The sequence below is a fragment of the Heterocephalus glaber genome, unplaced genomic scaffold (genome assembly GCF_053883595.1).
Source record: "Heterocephalus glaber isolate CG9 unplaced genomic scaffold, H.glaber_assembly_v1.0 deba00000676, whole genome shotgun sequence".
Lineage (NCBI taxonomy): Eukaryota > Metazoa > Chordata > Mammalia > Rodentia > Bathyergidae > Heterocephalus > Heterocephalus glaber.
In genome coordinates, this window is record NW_028258156.1 from 15,946,942 (window position 1) to 15,967,027 (window position 20,086).

The window sequence follows — 20,086 nt, forward strand, 5'->3', positions numbered from 1 at the left end:
CAAAGGTTCTTGCACTGAGCTGCATCTTCAGTCCCCTCCTCCTTTTTCTTTGAATTTTGTTTTGAGGTAGATTATTGCTTGGTCCCCCAAAACACTATTAAGTGTACTTTTTTGGATGGTGTGGTGCCATAATACTTAATTTTAAAGTATGTCTGCAACTTACTTGCTGTACAGTCTTAGGCAAATGACAGAAATTCTTTCCTTGACCAAATTCCATCTTCTGGGCCCTTTTCTTGATTAGGCTTCAACCTTGGCCTATGAGGACTTGAAGAAACATGGTTTCTAACAGCTAAAGCTATACCCTTAAGGTGACCCTGGTCTCCCTTAAGGCGCCTACCTGAGAAAACTCAAGGATGCCAAAAAATATTTACTGTTGGTCTCAGCCAACATGGGAAGAGAGGGCCTCAAGCTTCCCAGTCTCACCTCAGTAACTGCCAGCTAGCAACACAGTTGGCCCAGTTCCATTTACACTAACTAGCCCTTTGTAATTTTTCACTCATTTATATCAACTGAGCTGCCACTCACCCTTTCCATACCCCTTATTCTTCCTTCAGAACAACTCAGTCACCTCTGTTCAAATCGAAGATGAGTTCAGTTCACATGGGAATTCTTCCCCTACTGCAACAGATATTACAGGTTAAAACCTGTAGACAGTTTAACCAGTATCGAGCCTTATTTATCTTTGAAACAAGCTGCCAGTTAATACTTTAGAGCCTCTTTTCCATATTTGTAAAATATTGATACTAAATTTTAGTATCTATATTTATAGGATTGCTATGAGGAGAAAATAATATATGCCATGCACTTTCCACCATTTTGAGCAAAGATTATTACCTTTCAATTCTGTGGTGTTAGGTTTCATCTGCCAATTTAGAAGATGAATTTTCATAAACCCAAACAGTAAGGAGTATGTTCACTGGCTGGCAGGATATTGAAACAATGCACTGCATGCCATTAATTCAAATTGGGATAATTTAGATTATCCCAAGCACATTTTCATATTTTCTCACTAATGAAGTAAGTGCTGCTCTCTCATTTTTCTCCCTTGTGTATGGTCATAGTACTATACATCTTCAAGTTTTACATTCTAGGTGATGACCTTTGCATAATGTCTCCCTCTCCTTAACAGCATAATAAATATCAAGAAGCGGAAAGTAAGCTTGACCTTTTGAGGGCACTCAAATATGATGATCACAAAAATAGGGTCATAAATGTGTTCTGAATCCTGAGTCCTCCATGGGCCATTGGCTGGAATAAGAGTGCTAGCTCTGTCTTCATGATTTATTGACTACCTCATAGTTGACATCTCAGTCAACCATGGACAGCATGGATGGTCCATGTAATTGCTTTGGGTAGACACATATTCTTGCTCACTCTCAGCTACTTTTTTTCCTCTCCATTGCTGACATTGTACCCTTGTTTTTGATTTGAACTTTTGTATTCTTAAAATTTCAGCTTCGAATCACACATCCCTCTCTTTGCCAGAACTCCCACTCATCCTTTGGCATAATGCCCACTGCTTCTGCAGATGCTCTCTGCACATGGGAGAAAGACAGATTCCTTTCAACAATCTGAAATAGCTGACACAGCTTCCCTTCCAGAAGGAGAGGCTGAAATGGGAGTGAGTAGAGAGCTTCGATGGTCTGAATTAGCATTTCTGGTGGCAGTTTACCCAAATTGAGATAATAATACTTAGAGAGAAAAATACCCAAATGAAATAGAAGCATAGGTAAGTATGTGAATGATATGCAAGAAAAATGTGAGAATGCAATGTGTGTCTCATCCCACAAAATATGTCGCAATGAGAGATATAATAGAGGAGTTTCACTTCCAGTGCTCTTTTTATATCTAATGAAAAATTCAACATTATTTCATATAACATTATTTGTATCCTACAAGGTTTTTGGAGGATTAGATGCTGGAGAAATATTTACTTTGGATGAAACAGCTAGATCTTATAAACATAGTTGATAATCAGCTTGTACACAGTATTAGGATAAAGGACTCAATATTGATAATGGCTCTTTAAATGTTTAGAGCAAATTAGTGAAAACATTGGGTATTGGTCTTTTCCTTGTGAGGATTTGTATTACTAATTTAATTTACTTACTTGTTATTGATCTATTCTGGTTTTCTATTTCTTTATAATCCACTTTTAATAAATTACATGTTTTTAGGAATGTATTTTTTTCTGTTCTCAAATTGCTGGTATATAGAAGTTCATAATAGTCTCTTATACTTTATATTTCTGTGGTATCTATTGTCATACTTCCTCTTTCTTTTCTGATTTATTTGCATCTTCTCTCTCTCTTTTTTTTTTTTTTTTTTTTTTTTTTTGGTTGTCTAGCTAAAGGCTTGTCAATTTCATTGATATTTTCAAAAAACGAACTCTGTTTTTCTGGTCATTCTTATTGTCTTTCTAGTCCCTATTGCCTTTATTATATTCTAATATTTATTATTTCCTCCCTTTTTGATTTGGCCTTATTCTTTTTCCCAGTCCATTCAGATGTAGAATTAGGTTTTTAAATTTACAATATTTTTTTCTTAACATAGGTATTTATCACTATTAAATTCATAACACTGCTTTTGCTACACTCTAACTTTGGTATGTTGTTTTCACATTTTCATTTGTCTCAAGATACATTTTACTTCCCTTGATTTCTTCTAGCAAAGAAATAGAGTATTCCAGAGTGCACATTTAATTTTCACATTGTGTATGTATTTTCAAAAATTTATGCTGTTATTGACCTCTGGGTTTATACCACTGTGAACATAAAAGACATTTCAGACAATTTCAATCTTATTAAATTTTTTCAGACTTGTTTTATAACCTAATATTTTATCTTTATTGGAGAATGTTCTATGATCACTAGAGAAAAATGTGTATTCTTTTGTTGTGAGATGGAATATTCTATGAATGTATATTAGATCCATTTGTTCCAAAGTAATATTTAAGTCTGTTGTTTCCTTATTGACTTTCTATCTCATGATATAACAAATGCCAACTAATAAGAATATACCCATCAAAACTGTCCTTTACAAATTAAGGAGATATAAAATATTCCCAGACAAAAAAAGCTGAGGAAGATCCTCACACTATGAGCTGCTTTATGAGAAATGCTAAAAGGAATTGAAAAAACTGAATGTTACCTAACATGAAAAGCTGACAGTATAAACTGGTAAAGGTAAATATAGAACCAAATTCCACATACTCTAGTACAGTGGATCCTTGACTTACAAACTAAATTCATTTGTGAGGGCTGGTTTTAACTCAAGTTGGTAAATTGAAGACTCAGGCTCCTCTACACAGCCTTCAAACTCCTCTCTCTCTCTCTCTCTCTCTCTCTCTCTCTTTCCTGTAAGATCTCAGTGTCCTTTGAGAGACACTGGCCCAGAATTTCTCAATTAACCCCACACAGGAAAGGATGTTATAATGTTCCTTCCAGAACTCTTTAAGGGTTAAATCTGTATCTGAGACCTTCTGGAAGTACAAGAAGCCAGCATTTGTGTCATAACTCAGGACTTTGTTCATAAGTTAAAACTAAAATTTCACTTAAAACTTGTAATTAAAAAAGTAAGAGTAAGAAACCCTAATGTATCAATAATTATTTTCAATCTAAATGTATTAAATTCTCTAAAGACAGAGTAGCTGCATAGTTCATAAAAGAGAAGAAAAGAAAAGCAATGAACAAATAACAAAAAACAAAGATACAACAGTATACTGCCCATAAGAAACTCACATTAGCATTAAGTACATTCATAGACTGAAAATAAAGGGATGGGCAAAGGAACCCCATACGTATATAGCCAAAAGAGAGGAGGGGTGGCTATATTATTATCAAATAAAATTGATTTTTATTGAAAATCTTCAGAAAGAGACAAAGAAGGTCACTATGGACCATAAAGAAATCAAATAATCCATCATAAGATTTGACAACTAGAAATATATAGGCATTTAAGACTGGACCATCAATAAATATATATATATATACACACACACACACACATATATATATAGCAAATATATATATAGCGAATATATATATATAGCAAATAGAACACAATACTGTAATTACAGAGAACTTCAATACCCTATTGTTAACTACTCTATACCAATGATAGCAAATATTTTAGAGATTGAGTGCCTAAAAGCCACTTATTTACTGCAAAGTGCCACCACTGCAATTAAACCGGAATACTGAGGTTTTAGTCTAGAAAAAAACTACACCACAATTTTGTTCATTTGTGGACAGAAAAGGCTCTGTGTGCCATAGGTTCATCATCACAGATTTATACCATCTATTTAATCCAATGCTTTTCTCTCATTCACTGTTGCATTTTGATAATATCTGAAAATTATTCTTGTGATGTGATAGTATCTAAACATTATTTTTGTGATTTTGGCTCTGAAGGTTTTTCTAGTATTTTCTTAGCTAAGATTCAAGCATTTCCCAATCCACGAAATACATTGTCATATTAAACACAGAACCTTGTATTGTCATCATTAAAGTGAATGTACATTATCTAGTAGCCATTTGAATGGCTCAAAGGATTAAACATTATGCCATACTCCTCTTCATTTTTAAATTTGTTCATTTCTCTAAAGCAATTATACTCAATCTAGGCTTTATATTATTCATCTGTAAATATGAATACACATATCCTAATTAATCTGATAATAAACAAGTGATATTTCCTTCAAGTTAAGGTCTCAAATCTGGATTAATGTACTTTCTGCTGACTATATTTTATATTGTTTTTAATAAAAAATTTGTGATAAGTAATTTCACATTGCAGAAATGGGGAATGGTTTATTGTGAGCCAAACAGTGATATCAAATCAAAATAAAATGCAACTAAATCCTATTTTGTAAAAAAAAAGTATTAAAAATTAACATAAAGAAATTTTTAAAAAGTGAATATCAGCAATTTGTAAAATTCTCAAAGATTCAGAACTAAAATTATAAATAATCATTGATATAGTCAATGGAAATGATATACAAATTTTATAAGGTTATTAGTACAATTAAAATGTTTACATTGAAAGTTTATTAGTTTTTTAAAAATATAATTTCAGTTGTTCCCCATCAGATAAGATCTATATTCTCATGATTATGCTTACAATCTCCTGAAAACACAAATTGTTTAACTTATTTTCCCATAACAATTTAAGAATAATAGAAAAAACGTTTAAAGGAAAATTTAGAAAAATCAATATAAGGGGAAGGAGAAAAATATTGATGTCAGAATCCATCAACACTCCCATATGATTGAAAGCCAGACATATATTCTGCCAGGCTATTGTATATTTACATATCTTCATATTTTAGCATTTTTCTTACCATATTCCCTTTTGGAACATACTATATAGCAATAATATTTCCATTTTTAAATATTTCCCTAAAATGCATAGATATTATTTTATGCTATAAGAATACTGACACACTTAACTACTAAAGCTGATCACTAATTTGTGGGAAACCAGGATATTTCCACATCCTTTTCTCCGACAATGTGATATGTTGCATCTTAATTGATATGATTTACTCAAGAAAAATGATAAAAAGAGGAAGGATCAATCACAAGATCTAAAATCATCACAACCTTTTGGAAACCTTGCTAAATCTTTTTACAGAACAGATATTGTATTTATTCAGGGAGATTTGGGAAGTTTCTAGTTTTCTATCTTTGCTGAGTACTGTTAGTTTTTTAAAATCTTTGACAAATTATTATATGCAATATAACATCTAATCATTGTTCCAATTTACATTTATATGTTTATCAATGATATTTGTACATACTCTTTGTATATGTTTCTATGTGTATTTATTTTCAAATTTATTTTTTCTTTCCATTATTCTTCTAATAGTAGATATATTTGATTTGCAATGCATATGCATAGGTTATGATATTGAAAAGTTACATACTGTATAGTTCATTTTTATTCATTAAGTTTATTAGTACATTTTTGGTAGAAAATACGATGACACTTATCATTGGGAATTTTTACCTTTACATGATATATCTTGGTTCTTTTTGTTTTATTTGAGTATTATTTTTAAATGTTTAAGCATACCTTTACATATTTATGGGGTACAATGTAAGGTTTTGATACATCATGATCCACTCAGAGTAATTAGCAAATCTATCACCTCAAAATATTTTCATTTCTTTTTCTTTTTCTTTTTTCTTTTTTTTTTTTTTTTTTGGTACCAGGAATCGAACTTGGGACCTTGCGCTTGTGAGGCAGGTGGCAGAACCACTGAGCTAAATACTCAGCCTATATTTTCATTTCTTTGTGGTTAGAACATTCACAATTCTCTCTTCTGGGTACTTTAGAATATAAAATACACCATTGTCAACTGTAGTCACGGTGCAAGGGAACTCCAGAATTTATTCCTCTTATGCAATTGTAACTTCATGCTTGAAGACCAAGCTCTGTTCATCTCCTCCTCCTGCCACCATTCCCCTCTCTTGTGACTCCTGTTCTATTCTCTACTTTTATGTGATCAATGTTCTTTACATCCACACACGAATGATGTCATGAGATCTGTGTCTTTTTGTGTCTGCCTTATTTCACGTCATACCTTCTAAGTTTATCTACGTTCTCTCAAATAACAAGATTTCCTCCTGTTTTAAAGCTGAATAGTATTTAGTTGCATCTATATATCATATATTCTTTATGTTTTAAATTTTTGTTAGTACAAGTTTGCAGCACATAATGATTACCTTCATTGTGGAGAACTGGTACATGTACATAACACATCTCAATTTCTTTTCCTCCCATTCTCTCCACCCTGTCCCCAATTATTTTGCCAGCATCACATTCATTTATTTATCTTATAATTCCTTATACAGTTAATTATCATATATACAGATTAACAACCAGGGTAACAGGCCAAAAATACATAAAACATATAGGACAATTATACCAGGTCAAGGTACATTTTTAGATACATTGTCCATGCTGAATTATAATACGTGTTTCTCTTTTTTTCTATTATCTGTCCTTTATTTTGTACTTTATTTATTTATTTAGTTTTTAACATAAGAGAAACCAAGCAATATTTAAGCTTGTGTGTCTGATTTACTTCACTTAACATTTTGGTCTCAAGAAACATCCATTTTCCTCCAAATGACTCAAGTTTATCTTTCTTTATGGCAGAGTACTATTCCATTGTGAATAAATACATTTTCTTTTTCTATTTATATGTTAATAGACAGTCAAGCTGTTTCAAAGATTTAACTATTATGAATTGTGCTACTATAAACATGGGTGTGCATATATCACTGTGGAATGATGTCTAACTCTTTGGGGAACACACCTAGAAATGGAATAGCTGGGTCAAAGGAAATTTCTTTCCTTTTTTTTTTTTTTTTTTTTTGAGAAATCTCCATTCTACATTTTCTTTATTTGTGAATCCATCAATGGACTCTTAGGGTGATTCCACATCTGAGTTAATATGAATAGTGCTGCAATAAACAATAAGAGTGCAGCTATCTCTTTAACATACAGAAATCATTTCCTTTGGCTACATATGCAGTAGGAATTGCTAAGTCATATAGTAGTTCTATTTTAATTTTTGTTAGAAATTTTCATTTCTAAGCAGTTGTACTAACTTACGCTTCTACCAGCAGTGTGTAAGGGTTCCTTTTTCTCCATATCTTCACAAACATTTGTTTTTGTCTTTTTGATAATAGCCATTGTCACTGGATGTTTGTTCTATCATAGTTCTACCTTAGGAATTTTCTTTGTTTTCAAATTTGCATTTGTTTGGTTAGCAAGAACGTGTTTGTGTTTACATAATATTTTATAAGCTTGTGTGTGTATATATGTATATTCATTTTTGAGTTAATTTTTCTTCCCATTAGTTTATTTTCTGAAGTAAATTTATCTGCTTTATAATTTATAAGTTAATAATATAAACAATTGCCTCTAGTATGTTTTTAGGTATAGTTTCCAGGTTTTTTTTCGCCTTTGTATATATTCAAAAACGTTTTTAAGTATGGTAACAGAAGTATATTATGAAATCATTTCTGCTTGTATTTTCTTATATACTGAGAAAGGCATTCTCTAACCCACCCAAGGAGATGTTTAAGTCTTCTATATTTTCTTCTAATGTATTTAATATTTCTTCTTAAATATTTAAATTCTTATCTACCAAGATCATTTTGGATATTAATATTATTATTTTTGAAATTATCAGTTGCTTTTCTAATACTATATTAAAGTCATATTTCCCTATGATTTGAAAGACTTAATGAAATATTTAAATTAATTTACATTTAATTTTATATTTTTAAAAATGTATTTCTTTGCTCTGTGCTTATACCAGATAGATATATACTGGTTTTCATTCTTATATTGTTTCTTTTTAAAAATATATTTGATGCTTTGTGTGCATTTTTTTACTCCAACTACATTTAAAAGTTATTCTATTTCAGAAAACCATTTTGATGATCTTTACTAACATTATAACATAATCATAGTTTAGCCTGTGATAATTTGTTATTTGTGTTGTAGTTTCTCAAATTAAACAATCATGCATCTCTGGAAATGTATGTTATAAGTAAGCAGGTACTGGTTATTCATTTTTAAATAACTTTGGAGTATTTTTTAAAATAAAGTTACTTTTCTGTAACACAAATATTATTGAGCATAAATACCGTGATTCATAATATTGAATTTAGTTAATTTTGTTTTCAAACAGAAACTTATTACAAAGCAAAGCAAAGTCTTACTTTTTGAGGAACATAATTGTTTCTATATATTTCATAGAACTAAATTTAAATTAATAAAATAAATCCAAGGATTTAAAAGTTATGTTAAAGAAAGAATTTGAACTCTGTTTTGTGAGGTTTTTTTCAATATTAAATTATGAATTCTTACACTAGGAGAAAATAAGGTACAAGCCATAAATACATGCTATGTAAGATACATTCTCTAGACTAATATCTGACTATAGATCTAAGAGTGAGTCTAGAATGATATAATTTTTTCAGATATAATGATATAATTCTGTCAGCTTGATGGATGTCAGTAATATGCCTAGTCAATGACACCTGTACTAAGAAATACCTTCTGTAACTTGCTAATCACAAGATTGTCTAAGAAGATCAAAGATGAGCATTCATTTAGTGGAAAGTTACAATAGAAATAATTCACCAATGGTTTTATCATACAACATTGAACATAGTCTTTTAGTTATTGATTTTCATCTTTACATTATATGTATAGAAGCATAAAATGGGTGTGGCGTGTCATAAAAAGGATATGCAAACAATGAAAATGCATCATTTTTATGATTATGAGAACAACTGATGATTTTTGCATTTCCAAAAGAAATTAATTTCTATAACCATAAAAATATATGTCTTTCCTGGGCTGTTTTGCAGAGCATGATTTTTTGACATAGTTTGGCTCTATTCTTTATTTTTAATGAAGTTAATGCTTAATATTTAAAAATCAACATTAAAAATAAAACTTCGGGAACCCTATATCATTCTGTTGCAAAGTACTTTTTTTTAAAATCTCAGAAATGGAGATCCATTCAAAAGTAGATATAACCAATGTAATCTCAAGAGTTTTAACCAATTTCAAGATTCCTGTTACACAACTATTTTTAAAAGGTTAAATTCATTTGCTTGCTATAGATTTTGAGTTCACAAACCACTAAGTTCCACTACAGTGAACTTGTATCATCACTTCATAAAACTCATTCAGCTTCATCATTCCAGTAAAGATATGACAAGGCTGTTTATCACTAGGTAATAAGACAGATAATTTAACTGTACAAGCTCTAATTGGTCTAATTCACTAACTGACCTCTCACCACTTGATTCACTAGTACAATTGAGCTCTGATAAAGCCTTTAATTGTAAATTGCACACAGCTGTGAGCTGCTTCTCACGCTGGCACAAAAACACTATCATCGACTGTTTCATCTCTGCGACCTGCTAATTTGGAGCATATGTAACTGTTTTTAATGCTGAAGGCTTGACATACCACAAACAGCAGATGTTGCAGCTGCCCCTGAGACGCTTTATTTAATTCAATTACGTCTTTTGGAGATATGTAAAAAAGCTAGGCAAGATGAGAGAGGGCAGGAGAATGTTAAAAATGGAGCCCCTGGTTGAGGCCCAGGTGGCTCGATAGGCAAATGATTGGGTGAATGTCTAAATGATCTTTTTAATTGAGTAGACTGACGGCTAATCAGGGTCATGAAGTGTTATCACACTGATGAGCTGAGTGGAGCCCTGGGCTGCTCTGCAATTAATGCCGCTTTTGTGAAAGGAGAAAAAAGAAAGATAATGTATACCATCTGGCAATTGTTTATGATAAAAGCAGCAGTTTGCTGCAAATTCAAGTTAAATGCTATTCATAACATTATTTTTGCTGCTGCTCAGGGCAAGGACACGAATCCCAAGCCTTTGTCTGACTTCTTATTCTCCATCTCAACCAAAACATTCATTTTCTTCCACGTGTGTTATTATTAATTACTTGGCTGCTTGCTAATGTATGGCCTGAATGATTCTCTGTTTGATATGCCAATAAAAATCCCAGCATATACTTCTTGGATTTTACTTCAACTTTCATGCCGACGGATTCGATTACAATAAAACAAAGCAAGGGCTAAAGTCTTAGCCAAAACCCAGAGAAAACAAGTCAGTTTTCTTTTTGTTCTAAAAAGCTTGTCACTGGGATTTAAAAGACAGGGCTGGAGTTCTTGAGTGACAAAATGTCTATGTGAAGTGATTTGTTCTCCCCTTGTTTCAAAGAGATCGGCATTTACTGACTTTAAAGACTATTCAAAAACTGCTCATTTTTTACTCTATCACCAAAGAAATGTATAAGTGAGAATGATATCATCGAAAGCAATATAAGGATAAACTTAAAATGACTCAGTTGTTAACATGAGGATGGTACAAGGTTTGTCAGGTACAACTATTAAAAAAAAAGTGTACTTTTTCATCTTGAACAATTGACAAGACCAAAGGTTAATTAAGCAAAAAAGAGATTCCTAATAATAGCCTGAAAATGCTCAACTATGGTTTAGGAAAGGAAGAAAGGTGTCATTTCTTTAAAACATACAGAGACAAGACTTTGGTGTCACTGTCACTTTGAATTATCGGGGAATGCAAGAGCACACATACTCAGAAGTATAGAGTGAGAAGATATAAAAGCATTTACCATAGAGCACTATGGGCAATTACACGTGAAACACCCAGCCCACATCTTCAAAACAATATGGGGGTGGCTGTTTGAGAAGCCTTTCTAGAGATAGTGACATCAAAGTGGAGTGATGCACAATAGTTTACTTCTATAAAACGCTTCACTATTTTTCAGAAGCTATGATAAATGGAGAAAAAAGGCAGGGTTCTAAAATACGTGTAACGTGTAATGTGAAAGAGGGGTCCTTCTGGGACACTCCTAGAAAGACTCAATAGTTACTTGCTGGAAAAAAATGTGGATATACCTATATACTCTATATACTCTTATATACTTCCTTAGCTTTATCAGAGAAGTATTTATACCACCAGCCTTCATCGTAGTCCAACAATTTGTTTTCCAAGATGATGACACAAAATAACATTAGTGAACATAATTACTTCACAATACAGAATTACTACTATAGATACACAGCATGATTTGTCCCTTGTCTGTGTCAATTTTATCACTATGAAGCAGATTGCAACTTTCTTGAAAGTGAGAATGTTATTTACATTTTTCCATTTCTCTAATTGCTTCTAAAGTGACAGCCAGAACACTACACTAAGATGGTAGACATGTTAACAGAAAACTAACTTGGAAGGCAAAGGAACCACTGCATGGCTAGTAAAGATTATTTAGTTCAAAGGAAAGACTCTTTATGCGTCTGTGAAGAAAAAAGGAAAGGAGTAAATGCAAGTTTTCCAGAGATTGAGATAAATGCTTTATATACATTGTCTCATTTTTACAACAGCATACCAAGTGGACATTGTTATCTCTATGTTTCTTCTTCAGATAGAGTTTCTTCTTCAAATAGAGACATAGGAAAATCCTCTAGACAGGTTTATTGTTATTGAGGGAATGAGCCTGGTTTAAACAAACTTCTGATTGCAGAAACCCATTTTCTTCAACATTATGTTTCACCACTTGCACTAGGAAAAGTTTAGGGATAAAAAGGAACCTGCTTGAGCTAAAAAATGTTTTTGGTCATTTCATATTGTCTAAATAATATTTCAAAATTATTTTAATGATATATTTTGTAATGTTATTTAAATATAATTTTGACAATATTTTAGGCTAATCATAAAATTTTTATTTATTTAATGCAGAAAATAGGTTTCTTATGTTCCAAAACGTCCAAAAAAAGAAAATTCAAACATTGTCTGATCAATGTATTCAACCTCAATGAGGCCAAATATTCTTATAGCTTCTTTCTTTTGGTTTTTGCTTTTCTTTTCTTTTGTAAAAAAATTATCTGTGAGTCTAATAGAATAATTGTTTTGTACTGACCAATCCATGTACTTTTATTAACATTTTTATGCCATTGCACATTTACTAAATACGCCAGGCACCAAAAGTACAGGAAAATAAATGAAGTGTTTGCCCCCTATTTTCAAAGGGCTTCCAATATCATTTGGGAGATAGATTCCCAGAATAATAACAATAATACAAAGAATATCAATATCTCCTACCTAAACTCTTTAAAGACATCTGTTGGATGTCTGATTTTCATGTGAGCTGGTCCTGCTGCTTCAGCAGTTCCTGAGCATGAGGAAACATTCGATCTGCTTTCCGATGAACATCTGGGAATGAAGGACATATGCAGAAGGAGGTTAGTGTTGGGGATCATTTCCAGAAAAGCATCCAAAAGCAAATAAGAGGTCAACCCAAGGAGCCCTGTCTGGGAAAATTACATGCAAACATTTCATAAATCTCAAGGTCAGTCAACCAAGTGATAGAATGAGGGAGGAAATGGAGAGACAGAATTTACACAACATTTTAATGTTATAGTTCACTGCATAGTATTGACAGGAGAGCGTAACACTGAATGTCATGATGGTATGTCGCAGTAACAATGGACACTCTTGTGGGAAAATCGTCTAGATTAGGAGCCAATGACAAGCGGGCTCTTTCTACGTTACATTACCTTCCTTGCATTCTTAATCTTGAGTAGCAGGATTGAGAGTCAATAAGTACATTCTGTTCAAACTCTACAGAGTACCACTCAATCAATAGATGATAGATCAATAGATAGATTTTGTTCTAATTACACTGTGCACAAATTAGATGTGATTCTTTGACTTGCATATTTTTGTTCACAATGAATATTGTGGGAATTCAGACTTGACTCTGATGTAATTGTATTGATAGCCCAGGAAGTGGGCAATTATTTATAGGCTACATGATACATAGAGCCTGCTTGTGCTAGGAAAGAAGATGCAAGAGAAACTACTCCAGTTGGATTAAAGCCTAAAGGGAAGGTGGGCTTTGGGTTGATCTTTGAAAGCTGGTAGCACAGTGAAGGATAAAGGGCTTTGAGATTCTTCTACTCAGGCTCACATTGACTCTGTTACATCCATGACGGGTTACCTTGAACTAGTAATAAAAACTCTTTTGTCTCAATTTTCTGATCAACAAAGCAGAAAAATAAAATTCCTATTTCATAAAGTTGCTTGGAGATTACAAGAGCCAAGGCCCAGAGGTTCTTAGCACATTACATGGCAAATGGGAAACACTCCACAAAGGTGAGTAGTTGTTTTTATTTTTATCCTTATAAGGATTAACAGAAAGAAAAAGGCTGTTTCATGAGGCATAACCATCTGTAAAATTGTCAGTGTAGAATGGGAATCTGAAGCATAAAGAGCAGGAAGGAGACCAGGCAGTCGACTTGAGGGACCATAAGGCCATTCATGAGAAAAGTAACCATAATGAGACAGCAACTGTATTATAAAAGTATCACTAAGAGCTGGGCACGGTAGCACACATCTATAATCCCAGCATTCTGGGAGGCTGAGGTAGGAGGATCTCATCAAATTTCAAATCCAGCCTGGACATTTTAGCAACTTACTGAGACCCTGTTTCTAAATAAATACATGCATGCATAAATACATTAACAAACAAGCAAATAAATAAATAAATAGACTAGGGAGGACAATATAGCTTGGCATGAAGGTCTTGGGTTCAATCTCCAGTGCCACAAAAATAAAAAGAATCTGTAGGAACAAGAGAGCCACTGTTAGCTCCCTAGTGAGGGTAGCATTCAGAGATTCCTTCATTCATTTGCAAAACATATATGGAGAGGTCATTATGTACTAAGTGTTTAGAGATGAACAGAAATACTTGGGCAAGCAGGACAATTACAAGTTTAGAGAGCTTTTGGCTGCAGAAACACTTGGTTAAGTGAAAAATTTACCTTCAACATTTTAATCTCTTAAATTGTCTTCTAAATGTGTTTCTTCTAAAAAACCAGATAGCCAAGAATTGGCCCTTACACTCCCACAAATTCAGAATTTCATGATGGTTGCTACAAGTGAGATTGTGATAACTGTTCATACATACCAAAGGATGTCAATAATTACCAATAATAAGCATTTGATAAATAGGAGGCCTTTCAGGCAGAATATACCAAGAAAGTAAAAGTAAAGATCAAGGGGAAAAGAAGAAAGATTAAACTTTGAGTATGCAATACTTAGTTGAGAGATGCAAGAAACAAGTCAGTGGAGGGTGCAGCACATGGAATAAAAATCAGGGGTACACACTTGCACAGAGACACAGAAATGAAATATTATTCAAAGACAGAAATGAAGAGTCAAATCAAATACAGCAAATAAAAGAGGATGGGAAAGATAATTGCATTTGGAAATAAGAGAACTATTTTTGGTGAATTTTCAGTAGCCAGGAAGCCTTGAAATCTGCTAACAAGGAATAATAAAGTTGATTTGGGACGCTGTTTGAAGGTTATCCTTTCAATAATTGCAAGATATGAGTGTCCATCTTGCCTATGTGGCCACACTCTCTCGAATCACTGCCCATTTTAGCAAAGAAGCTGGACTATAAGATCCTGGGCAAGAGGCTTTGTATTTATCCATTATACCATGCATGTACCAGCATTCAATCTGATCAGTGAATTGAACAGAATGGTATCTTATTATGATAAAACACTTCCATAATATTCTATATACCATTAATCATTATGAACATGACTCTTCACACTGATCAAAGACAATCTGCCAAACTGCAACAGTATTAAGTTTAATGTACAGTCCACCTACTTACTATAATTATATGGGAAATAAATGGGAAAGCAGAGACTGAATTCTTGTCCAGGGGAGAACACAAGGTCACTAAATTTACTTTGTTTCTACTTTTTGCTCACACCCTAACTCTCTAAGAATACAATTCCACTAAAGATACAATTTCATCAATGCTATGTTTTACTTATGAACAAGGCAAATATAACATATTTGATAATTTCCTTAAATGAAAGCACAGAGATAATATAGCACTGTTCGCTTGTTTGTTCCTGGAATTGAGACATGAACTTGGGAATAAAAACTCGTGCTTCAGCAAGAATTTAACTTCCCATATTCAGTGAGATGCTACATTGCAAGAGTAGCTATGTCCAATGTTAGAATATCAAAGATCAAGAGAAACCCAGTATGACAGATCATATTTTCTTCTGCCACATGCATTCATACTTCCTGATATCCAAATCCTTGTAGACACTGTTCTTGATCTATAATGGGACTTGTTTGGCCAATAGGAGATCAATAAAAGGAACCTATGCTGAAGCTTATGTGTTTGAGCTTTTGGAACACCATCAGCTGCCCGTCATCCTTGAAAATAAAAGCCTCATTTGTATTCATATCTAATGTACATCATGAGCCTAGACAACCCATAGAATTTTGAGTAGTAATAAATTTTTTGTTGTTTTAGACCACTAAGTATCGGGAAGGCTCATTGCCAGCAATAACAACTAATAGAGAGGTGGCTACTCACTTAGGGGAATATCTCATATTTCCAGCAATGTAGGCTAAGAAATTTCAGTGAACACTTGTGTCTCATCTTCTCCCATAAATGCAAAACAGGGCACAAATGCTCCAATAGCTGGCCGATGAACTCTTTCTTTAACAGGAGCTTTGAGGAAATTCTACAGTGTTTCAAGGGTCCCCCACTCCTCCACTCATTTTAGATCCTTTCCACAATCAATTATTTTATGTCTCATATTCTTCTGGGGATTGTAAATACAACACCGAATGTTAAATTATATTTTACTTTAAGAGGTGGACATTTTAAAAGGGAGTAACTATGTGAATGAGATAATTTCACATATTAGTAACTGTTATGGAGAAAATAAAGCAAAGTGACTGAATATGGTGTGGCTGGGGAATCAGGAAGAGTTAGGGAAGTTACTGTGCTCAGGAGTTTTTGAAGAGTCAAAAACTCTTTGAATTTAGATCTAAATAATAAGAAGGGAGCTACACAGGGATTATTTGGTGAGTGAGCACTGAAGTAAGAAATAACAGTATAAGCAAAATCCTGGAGTATTTTGGAGGGGAGAATGAATTTAGTCTATGAAAAAACAGGGGGTCAGTGTGGCACCCGGAAAAGATAAGTGACTGGGAGTGTTGAATGAAAGAAGTGAAGAGATAGGCAGCCATTGGTTTATGAGATTTTTAATAATCTACATAACAAGTCATATGCTGTGCCTTTTAATCATAATTTTCAGTTTAACTGGACTGAGACTCTTAGAGGGATGACTGGATTATGGGATGCCATGCTCATCGGTAAATTGATGTGCTCTTAGGAAGCTGTCCCGGTGGGAGGTGGGTCCCTGAGAGCACACCTTTGAGGGGCACGTCTCTCTTTCTATGCTCTGCTCCCCAGGTGCAATCAACTTAGCAGCTTTGTTCCACAGATCCTTCTGCCCTGATGTTTCTGCCTTGGAGCCAGCTGACTGTGAACTAAACCTCTGAACGTATGAGGCAAATAAACCTCTTCACTTTTAAGTTGAGGGTGTTGGGCATTTTCTCCCAGCATTGCAAAGCTGACCAATGCACATATTATATATGATTATATAGATTATATATAGATTACATCAACAGATACATGGGGAGAAAGAAATGAATTTTCAACATTTAAAAACTAAAATGAGAAAAAACACATACAATGTCATTAACTATCTGTTGTCCCACCACAGCCAATCTATAAATGCTTTGCATAAGTGACTTCATATACATAAAGCAATGACACCATGGGTTAGCAGAGTTATCTGTGGTTTACAAATGATAAAACTCAGATATTCAGAGTATAACCAAATTTTATGAAATCTCATCTTCAGCTCCAAATCTCTTTTTCAAAACCAGGCTTATTTGACTTAACTCTTACATAAATAATAGCATGTACTTATTTTATTAGTTGTATATATTTTAATTTGCTCTGTTCTGGAAGGGTTTCCAAGCAGCATAAGTCACCAAATGTTAATGTGGTTGTGATACGACTTTGTGGAACACAGTGATATCAGAGACATGTTTTATGTCAATTGCAACAAAAGTGCAAGGAACAACACATCAACCTCAGAAGTGTCATCACAGAGCACATGGACCTGTTAGTATGCTGAAGCCTGCCAGTTACCAACAGAGTTCACCGACCTGGTACAGCCATGATCCAGAAACATCGCTGACTTTTTCATTATAAGAGAATGAAGGAACCCAGAGTTAATGCAATCTAGATTAATCTATTTTGGGCTAGAATATAGCAACTGGCAGTGAAAAATAAATATATTTTGAGTGATTTGAATAGTAAGCAGCATAAGTAGCTTTTAAATGTCCTTGAGCAAATAACTAAAGCATCAAGTTTCTTATTTTACCCCTTAAACACTATGTTAATGTCATTAATAACCACTTAGAACAGGGATTAGTATGTGTTAGGAGTTAGACCTGGACTTTATAAAGACTTTTTAATTTCAGTCTACCTACAACCTATTAGAAAAAGGTTATATATTACATAAATAATTTATGGTTCAATAAGGTGACAGTCAAGAAGGAATATGTTTTCTGGAATCCAAATCACATAAGCTTGCCTTTTTACCACTTTATAGGATAAACTGCATCAGGACTAACATAACAGAGCAGAAATTTTACTCAGCATGCTATTGTTTTTGTTTGTTTTGTTTTGTCTTTTGGTAAGAACTGAAAGCCAAAACTCTTTTCTGCTATTAAGGCAAAAATGTCTTATGATAATTTCCAATGATACCAGGAACACTGATTAATTTATTGACTCACAACTCCAAATTAATCCCTTTGGCCTGCTCTAGGAAAATGGATTTGGCCCCCATTAATTTTACCACTCTAGGGGGCATGATTTTAGGCTTTGTCGGTACAAGGCAACAGAGAGACTTCAAAGGAAGAGTTTGTGTTCACCAGGCAAGCCCTGCAGAGCTTGGCTTCTGCGCCAGGCTCTTGCCGTGTAGAGGACATCTCCAGCCTCTGGCTCCTGTGGCTTCTCCAGTACCCACATCTCCAGCACCCATGTCTCCAGCATCACTCTGCATCCCGAAGTCTCCCTGGTCCATTTCAAAATGCTGTGTTGCTGAATACCATTGGTGAGCTCCCTCTGGTCAATGCTTGTTGCATTATCCAACAGTTTTGATGTCCACCAAGTCCTGTGAACAGTAACTTCTCTGTCACCATTGAACCTCAGCTGTGTCCTCTACAGCAAGGCCACAGCATCAGCCCTGGAAATAGGTTCCTTTTGCTAGGGATAATTTCTGATTAGCTGATGTGTTGTTAACTATATTCTTTACAGTACTTACTTCTTACTAGTCAACCATTATTCCAATCACCTTTTATGATCAATAATTCTTTATATTAAACCTTCCCGCTGAAATTCCTCTGTGATTGCTCTGTCCTGATTTGACTCATACTAATGGAGAGACCAATATCTTCTTTTTTAACAATCGGATCATCAAAGAGGTTAAATTCGCTTTCTAAATAAGTCTGATCATTGCTATCATGCTATTCTAAGTGTTATATTCGGTAAATACTTAGTAAAAATTCATTGTGCAAATTCCAGGTACTATAGACAAAATAAATTACAATATTATTCTTAACTCAGATAAAAGCATGTATTTACCCTCAAATAACACTTATGTTGTATAATAAGTATTGAAGAAAAGACAAACAAATTTCTTTGCATCTCAGTGATATAAACTTTATAGCTTGTTTGTTTAAGCAAATTACCTATGGGACATAAAAGGAAGTCTGGAGTAGTAGAAAAATCCTGAAATTTTTGACAAAATATAAGTTCTTGGCCCTTGTGAATATACATAAGTGTCATTATTTATCTAGCTCTTATGATATGTTGAAAAAGCTAAGTTCAACGTAGTATCATATTACACAGTAATTTCCTGCTGTGGCTCCTAGCTACGTGTTCCATACATGTTAAAAAAAAAAAAAAAAAAACTTACTAGCCTTGCAAGCACAAGGTCCCAAACTCAATCCTTGGTACAAAAAAATAAAACAAACATCAAAAAAAACCTTACTATCTCCTATCAACATTACACTCAAACTAAAAATAATGATGCATTTGAAAACAGTGCATTATGAAAGTACTGCATGAAGGAAACTCATAGTTATTGCATCCTAATTATTGCTAGGTACAAACAATTACATAGCAAAAAACAGAGGGGAAAATTAAATGAGGTAGTGAGTAAGGGAAAGACATAGTTACTCCAGATTTAATATTAAGAATGATGCAGTAGGGGTCAGAGGAAAGCAAGATAACCTGGCAAGTGCTGCATGATGAGTTAATGTCTCTTAATAGAGGAGAAATTAGTGAGGGATTTTGTTCCAAGCCATACAGAATGAACCTTTAAAGACAGAGTAGAGATTGGAGTGTTTAGGAAAAACTGCAGCAGCAGACATCTCAACCTGGTATTTGGCAATCAGTGATGGGTGACTGTTTGAGAACAAGGGCTCTGAAGAGAACACGAAGCAGAGGCATAAATAGTGCCAGGATCTGTAAATAACAGCTGCAGCTGCAAACCCATGTGTACTGTGTAGAAAAGGCAGTACGTCACATGTCAGTCTCTCAAACA

The 20,086-nt window shown here is 33.7% G+C and overlaps 1 long non-coding RNA gene across 7 annotated transcripts in view; it reads right to left on the reverse strand.

Annotated features, from left to right (window-relative positions):
* LOC110348128 (uncharacterized) overlaps positions 1–20,086 on the reverse strand; it is a 1,027,816-nt gene that overhangs the window by 180,841 nt on the left and 826,889 nt on the right. For all 7 annotated transcript variants that reach the window (XR_015449384.1, XR_002393120.2, XR_015449383.1 and 4 more), the window contains one exon: positions 12,681–12,791. This is a non-coding gene — a long non-coding RNA (uncharacterized LOC110348128). The remainder of the gene's footprint in view (positions 1–12,680; positions 12,792–20,086) is intronic.